Source organism: Poromitra crassiceps (genome assembly GCF_964638095.1).
Source record: "Poromitra crassiceps genome assembly, chromosome: 12".
Lineage (NCBI taxonomy): Eukaryota > Metazoa > Chordata > Actinopteri > Beryciformes > Melamphaidae > Poromitra > Poromitra crassiceps.
This window is the reverse complement of record NC_139632.1, coordinates 22,016,635-22,022,653: the sequence shown is the minus strand read 5'-3', so window position 1 is coordinate 22,022,653 and position 6,019 is coordinate 22,016,635. Positions and strand designations below refer to the sequence as shown.

Genomic DNA, 6,019 nt, shown 5'->3' with positions numbered 1-6,019 from the left:
TGTACACGTTCGGTGGCTCCCATATTTATATAGAAGATGTAAAAGGGTTAGATGCACATCCCACCGTCAAAAAAAAAAAAATCTTTTTTTTGACGTATTAACACATTGACTGCCAGCCGTTTTTTTCTTGCTGTAGGTAGCTTCTGCCAAGCCGTTTTTTGAGGATTGTGGCTCATTTTACAAGAGCCGAGGATTCTTTTCTGCTTGGAGTTTGTGAACATACAATATCTCAAAAGTACTAATAGAATGTGTACTTTCTCTGTCTAAAAGAGTTAGTTTGTAGAGTTAGTAGTTATGTAAGCATTAGCAGTTGAATACAGCATGGTTTTAGCGTCAGAAAAAATATTCAGAGATAAACGGCTTTTTGTGAAATTCATAGAACAGTCACTTTAACCATTCATTTTTGGCTCTCTCTCTCTCTCTCTCCCTCTCTCGCTCTCTCTCTCTCTCTCCCTTCCTCTCGCTCTCCCTCCCTCTCTCTCTCTCTCTCTCTCTCTCTCTCCCTCCCTCTCGCTCTCCCTCCCTCTCTCTCTCTCTCCCTCCCTCTCGGGAGGGAGACGCACTAGGTTTAATCCTAGTGAGAGGGGGAGAGGGAGAGAGAGAGAGAGAGAGAGAGAGGGAGGGAGGGAGAGAGAGAGCGAGAGAGAGAGAGAGAGAGAGAGGGAGAGAGCGAGAGGGAGAGTTGCTTCAACTCCTCCCTCCGTGGGCGTTCTTCTTGGCTGCAGCGGCCGTCACAAGCTTGTCACCAGTCTGAGTGCTTTGCTGCTGTCCTGTGCCTGTCTGCACGGCCGCTGTTTGAGGAAGTCGGCATGGACTCGCTCGCTTCTTGGAGTTTTGGTTGAGAGAAGCTTTTGCGATTCTGGTCATATTTATGCTGCGTGTTTCAAAGTGTGTTCCACCTGTAATGTATTATGTAAATTTGCAATCCCGCATCGCCAGCAATCAGCGCGAAAACGAGAGCGTTTTCCCCCATCCATTTTCATGAGAATGGCTGGGGTGAGAATGGCGTGACAAGTTAAAAAAATGCTTGCCTTCCTCTAGTCAGGAGAGCACTGTTGCCACTTAGTGGGTCGGTGGAATGGGTTGTAAACGTTCGGTGGCTCCAATAATTATATAAGAGATGTAAAAGGGTTAGATGCACATCCCACGGTCAAAAAAAAAAATAATTTTTTTGACGACTCAACTCGTCGTTGGCAGTGAACAGCTGGATTGTGTTTGACGACTCAACTCGTTCTTGGCAATTAACGTGTTAACACGTCATTGGCAGTCAACCGTTGGATTTTTTTTTACGTATTAACACGTCATTGGCAGTGAACGTGTTAATCAGAATGTTTATTTTTTTTATCCTGCCCGCCCGCGGGGCGGGATATCCGCGGTTATAACTGCGGCCCATTCCTGTGGTGCTCTATTGCTCGAGTGACATCACTGATGACATCACAACTGCCTGATGACATAACAGTCGCGCAATTGCGTGACATCATTCCAGTTGAGTGACATCACTTCACAAACACACACCCCCTCTTCTTTGTTGTCTCGATCCAGACCCAAATCTCGGGTGACATCACAGTTGTGCAAATTACAAATGCATTCAACACACACACGCACACGCAACTGCCCGAGTGACATCACTTCCAGGTGACTGCGTGAATTAATTGATGAAAAAGTTACCATGTGCAGTAATAATAATAGAAAATTGAGGATGTGATACTTGGAACTGCGTCGTGATGCATCGTGGAATCATGAGGCCAGTGAAGATTCACAGCCGTAGCGCACGCTCAACCGGAGTTTCTCTGGCTTGAGCCGATTTTTCATCAATGATGTCGTCTGTCTGTGTGTGGTCATCTGTTCCCTCCTCGCTGGGTTGTTATTATTACATCATCAGTGTCTGTCATAAATAACTGATGACGTCACATCACAATTCTCGACTGACATCACTGATGTCTATGATTGCTGATGCTGTCACAATAGCTCTGTGAGAAGGCCTAAAAATATAAAATTAGTGCCCCCCCTACTACTACAAGGGAGCCCATCATCACTGATGACATCACTGATGACATCACAGTTGCTCAAGTGACACATCACTGATGACATCATCATCGAGGGCTGATGATGATGTTGATGCTGAGAAATGGTGACCACCTGAATTTCCCTGTATGGGACAATAAAGTTGAACTTGAACAGATAAGTGCAATAGACCCTTTTCACAGGGACCATTTTGTGTCGAAAAGGCAGTGGTAAACACAGGTGCAAGCAAAACAGTAATGAGGGTTTCCAACTTACAATCATGGAAGTTGGAAACCCTCATTAGTGTTTTGCTTGCACCTGTGTTTACCCTGCCTTTTCGACACAAAATAGCCCCTGTGAAAAGGGTCTATTGGAGACAGCAACAAACCATAAATTGGGCTTTAGGCATAGCGGTGCTGGCAGAGATCTGCACTCTACTGGGTGCGTGGTCTTTTCTATTTTTTTTAATATTTTAAATATTGTTATTTGTTGCAAGTCACAGTTTTATTAAATAAAACCTAGTCAGAACCTAAAGAATAAACAAATTAAAGCACTTATTTGTGTTTGGACATTTGACAAATTCAAGCCATTTTAATTTTCATCCAGCGTCCGTCCAATTCAGACATAGTTAAAGCAAAATTGTCCTCAGTGCCCGAGAAGCCCAGTGCCTTTAAATCCTTCTTCAGGCATTTCCACCTGATAAAAATCATCAATTGCTGCATAATCTGCTATGGGTTCATCAGCCTTGAGACAGATTATGCTCTCTGGGATGACGACCAGACTGCCCAGTGTGGCTGAGTCATCCGTTAGACATTTTCCACCGATGGAGAGGTTTTGATCGAATGGAGCCACGGAGAAGGCATTCATGATCTGTATTTTCAGCTCCTTCAGGGTCTGATTGGCTGAGACGATAAGTGCTTTCTCTTCCCGGAGTTTCCTGTGCCGAGTGCTTCTCCTGATTCCTCCTGGTTTGACCATACTGGCCACAGGAACCAGACCTGCTGCTGCAGCATCGCCGTCACTGAGCTTTAGACGCTTTGCTCCATCCTCCTCTGCCTCTGAGCTGCCAGCGTATGGACTCTCCTCTTTTACCACCCTCTTGTCTTCAATGACTTTGCGGATGTAGATGGTGGCCTGGGTGTACTCTCTCAGGTCCCTCTGTTGCTGGAAGATGAAGTCCTCTCGACACTCCCAACACAGCTCGGGGTGTGTCCTGTACTGGTTGGTGGAGTCACTGGACATGGCCTGGCAGGAACAGTGGATGGAGATTGAAAGGTCTACAATGAAGAGTCTGCTGATCACCTCCCATTCGCTGGGCCAAAGCAGAGCTACATGTGGTGCATCTCCGTTGACCAGGGAGTCGTAGGTGAACATGAAGCCTCCGTGGCGGCAGAGCAGCTGGCTGTTGTCCACGCTGGACACTGGAGACAATTTAGTTGGCCTCCTGATGAATTTTCTCCACTCCTTCACAAAAACCAGAGGGACTATGTAAAGGACATCTGTCCCCTGTGGCCACTTGGTGAGCGTTGGCCGGTTCTTCTCCTGGAAGAGGTTGAGAAGCTGGTTCTTCTCGTCCAAGGCAATTATCTTACTGACTCCCTCGTTGTCCTTCTCCTCCTGCTCCGATGTCAGGCACTGCTGACAGAGCTCTTGGTTTTGGGTGAACTCTGGGGCTTTGGGGAAGTACGAACTCAGCTTGGTCCAAACCTCAGATGATACCAACCTCCGCTCAGAATCCAGGATGCTCAGACCTCTGTGGTTGCATAGGATGTCCTCATTGAAAGTCTTCATCTTCTCCTCATTGTTCCCTGGGAGCTCTGGGCCAAACCCTTTGCTATTGGTGATGTGTGGTCCCTGTGCATTGGTCTGGCCATTGTTGTGTTTGGTTTTGTGTTCGTCCTCCTCCAGCTGCTCCATAGCCAGCTGCCTCCAGCTACGTAGGGACGCCTTGCCCACCCAGTAACCCTCACCACTGAGTGTGCATCTGACCTGACTAGAGACTTCCTTGAAGTCCTCGTTGAGCTGGCTCTTCAGCTGCAGCACCCGACAACGCTGGCCCACACACTCCTTACACAGAGATGAGCCGTCCAGTCTTGGTCCTCCACCATACCGCTGGTAGAGGAGCTGGGCGGCTGGCAGTGAAACCCTCTTGGCATCTCCCACCTTATCGGGGTGCAGTTTGCCATGGGAACAGAGAAAGAGGGAATTGTCCATTTCTTTTGTGGCGGTGGAGTTGTCCAACCACTTCTTCAGCCACTCCAGGGGGATAAACTCATACAGCTGGCCATCTCTTGCGGGTAAAAGCTCATAGAGCTCCTTCACCTCCTCGTGCTTGGCCTTGCCTTTGTCCACACTCTGTTTCCTCATGTCAGCCATCTCACAGCAGCTCTCCTCAAACGTATGGTTGTCTTGGTCCACAAGCCTCTGCAGGAAGGCTGGAACCTCGATGTTGGTCCTGGAGGGGTCTGAGCTCCCCTCCTCCTGGAACTTGTACACCAACAAGTAGGCATTCCTAGAGCAGTGGTAGCCTTTACTGCACTTGGGCTTCCGTGCCTGAGACTTCGCTGTTTCAGCAATGTCCTCCTCAATCCCCAGCTGCAGCTTCTTGCCCTCCATTTTCTTGATCTCCTCATCATTGAATTTGTACCAGTCATTGGTGCGCGCATCCTTGACATGGGCGATGTAGTGGCCTGAGTAGGCACTTACACCCTGGTGGATCAGCACAGCGCTCAGTTCGTACACACACTTCTGATCTTCTTTTCCATCCAGGAAAGGCCCCATGTCCAGCTGCTCTGGAAAACTGATGAAGGTGTTGAGTTTTTTCTTGTGACCCGTTTGTCTGTCGAAGACAAAGCGCATGAGCTGCAGGTTGAGGGTGTGGGGGAGGCTGTGCAGTTTAATCCTCCGGGTGGCACTCTGTTTACTCTGACAACTCTCACAGAAGTAGCAGTTGTCCCCGTCCAGCTTCTCCTCATTGAGGAACTCTGTGATGCACTCTGTGAGGTTCTTTTGGCCTTGGATGTTGAGGTCCAGTTCGTAGAATCGGGACGGTAGTTGAGAAGCTCGACCACACTGGTTACAGACAGTCAGGTAGGAGAACTGTCCACAGAACTGCTGCTGGATGACATTCTGTAGGCTGGGGCTTTCCTGTTTGTCCTCCAACAGAGACAGGAAGAGCTTGGAAAACTCCTGAGCATCCTGTTGCTCTCCTGTGTCCAGCCCCAATGCTTTGACTAGCCCCGACGGGTCGATGTACCTTCTGTTGCTGTTCTGCAGCAGTGCAAACAGATACTGGAGATGCTCACAGATGGACTGGGGTTCATAGTCAGAGTCCAAGTTGTGCTCCGGCACTCGGGAATTATGGCACAGGTAGAGGCTCCTGCGCAGCTCCAGGTTGTGGAACCACACTTGCAGGAACGTATTGAAGTAACATGTTGCACCCAGGTTGGTCAGGCCCACAAATGTGTTCTTGTCTCGCCGCTCTGGATTTGGGTCATCGCTATTGTGGAAAGCGTTTTCATCTATCTCTCCCAGCCACGCCTGTTCGCCAATACCTACAAGACAATTGGGGTTCCCTTTGCAATTCCTCCTGCAGGCTCCTCTCTTGCAGGCTGGAACATTGACACGGTACGCTGTCTCAATGTGTTCCCAGCTGATATCCTCTGGTTTCACCATTTCCGCCCAACACCAAGCTGCTTTCTCCAGCTGTAAACAGGGCACCATAATCCTTAGCGGTAACGTTAGCTAGCTAGCAAGCTATTTAACTCGTGCAACAAACCCAGTGTGTGGTGTGGAGGTTCCTCTGTGTGTCACATTTCATAACGATGTCACAATGTCTCAGTGTATGACATCATTGATGATGTCACAACAGGGTCAGAAATGAGCAGGGGCTCAGAGCATTTTGCCCCTGACTGATTCCACACCGAGGGCCGTTGAGCGGCATTCGAAGTGGGAGCTGTCGAGCAGCGAGGGAGGTCGGCGCACTGGCACGAGGGCCGAGAGGTCCGGGAACACG

General features: G+C 48.9%; 1 pseudogene across 1 annotated transcript; it reads right to left on the bottom strand.

Moving 5' to 3' along the window:
- Positions 1-2,649: 2,649 nt before the first annotated feature.
- Positions 2,650-5,727, bottom strand: LOC310786513 (ubiquitin carboxyl-terminal hydrolase 48 pseudogene; annotated as a pseudogene). The gene has a single exon. The product of its transcript is annotated as a ubiquitin carboxyl-terminal hydrolase 48 pseudogene (transcript).
- Between the last annotated feature and the right edge of the window lie 292 nt (positions 5,728-6,019).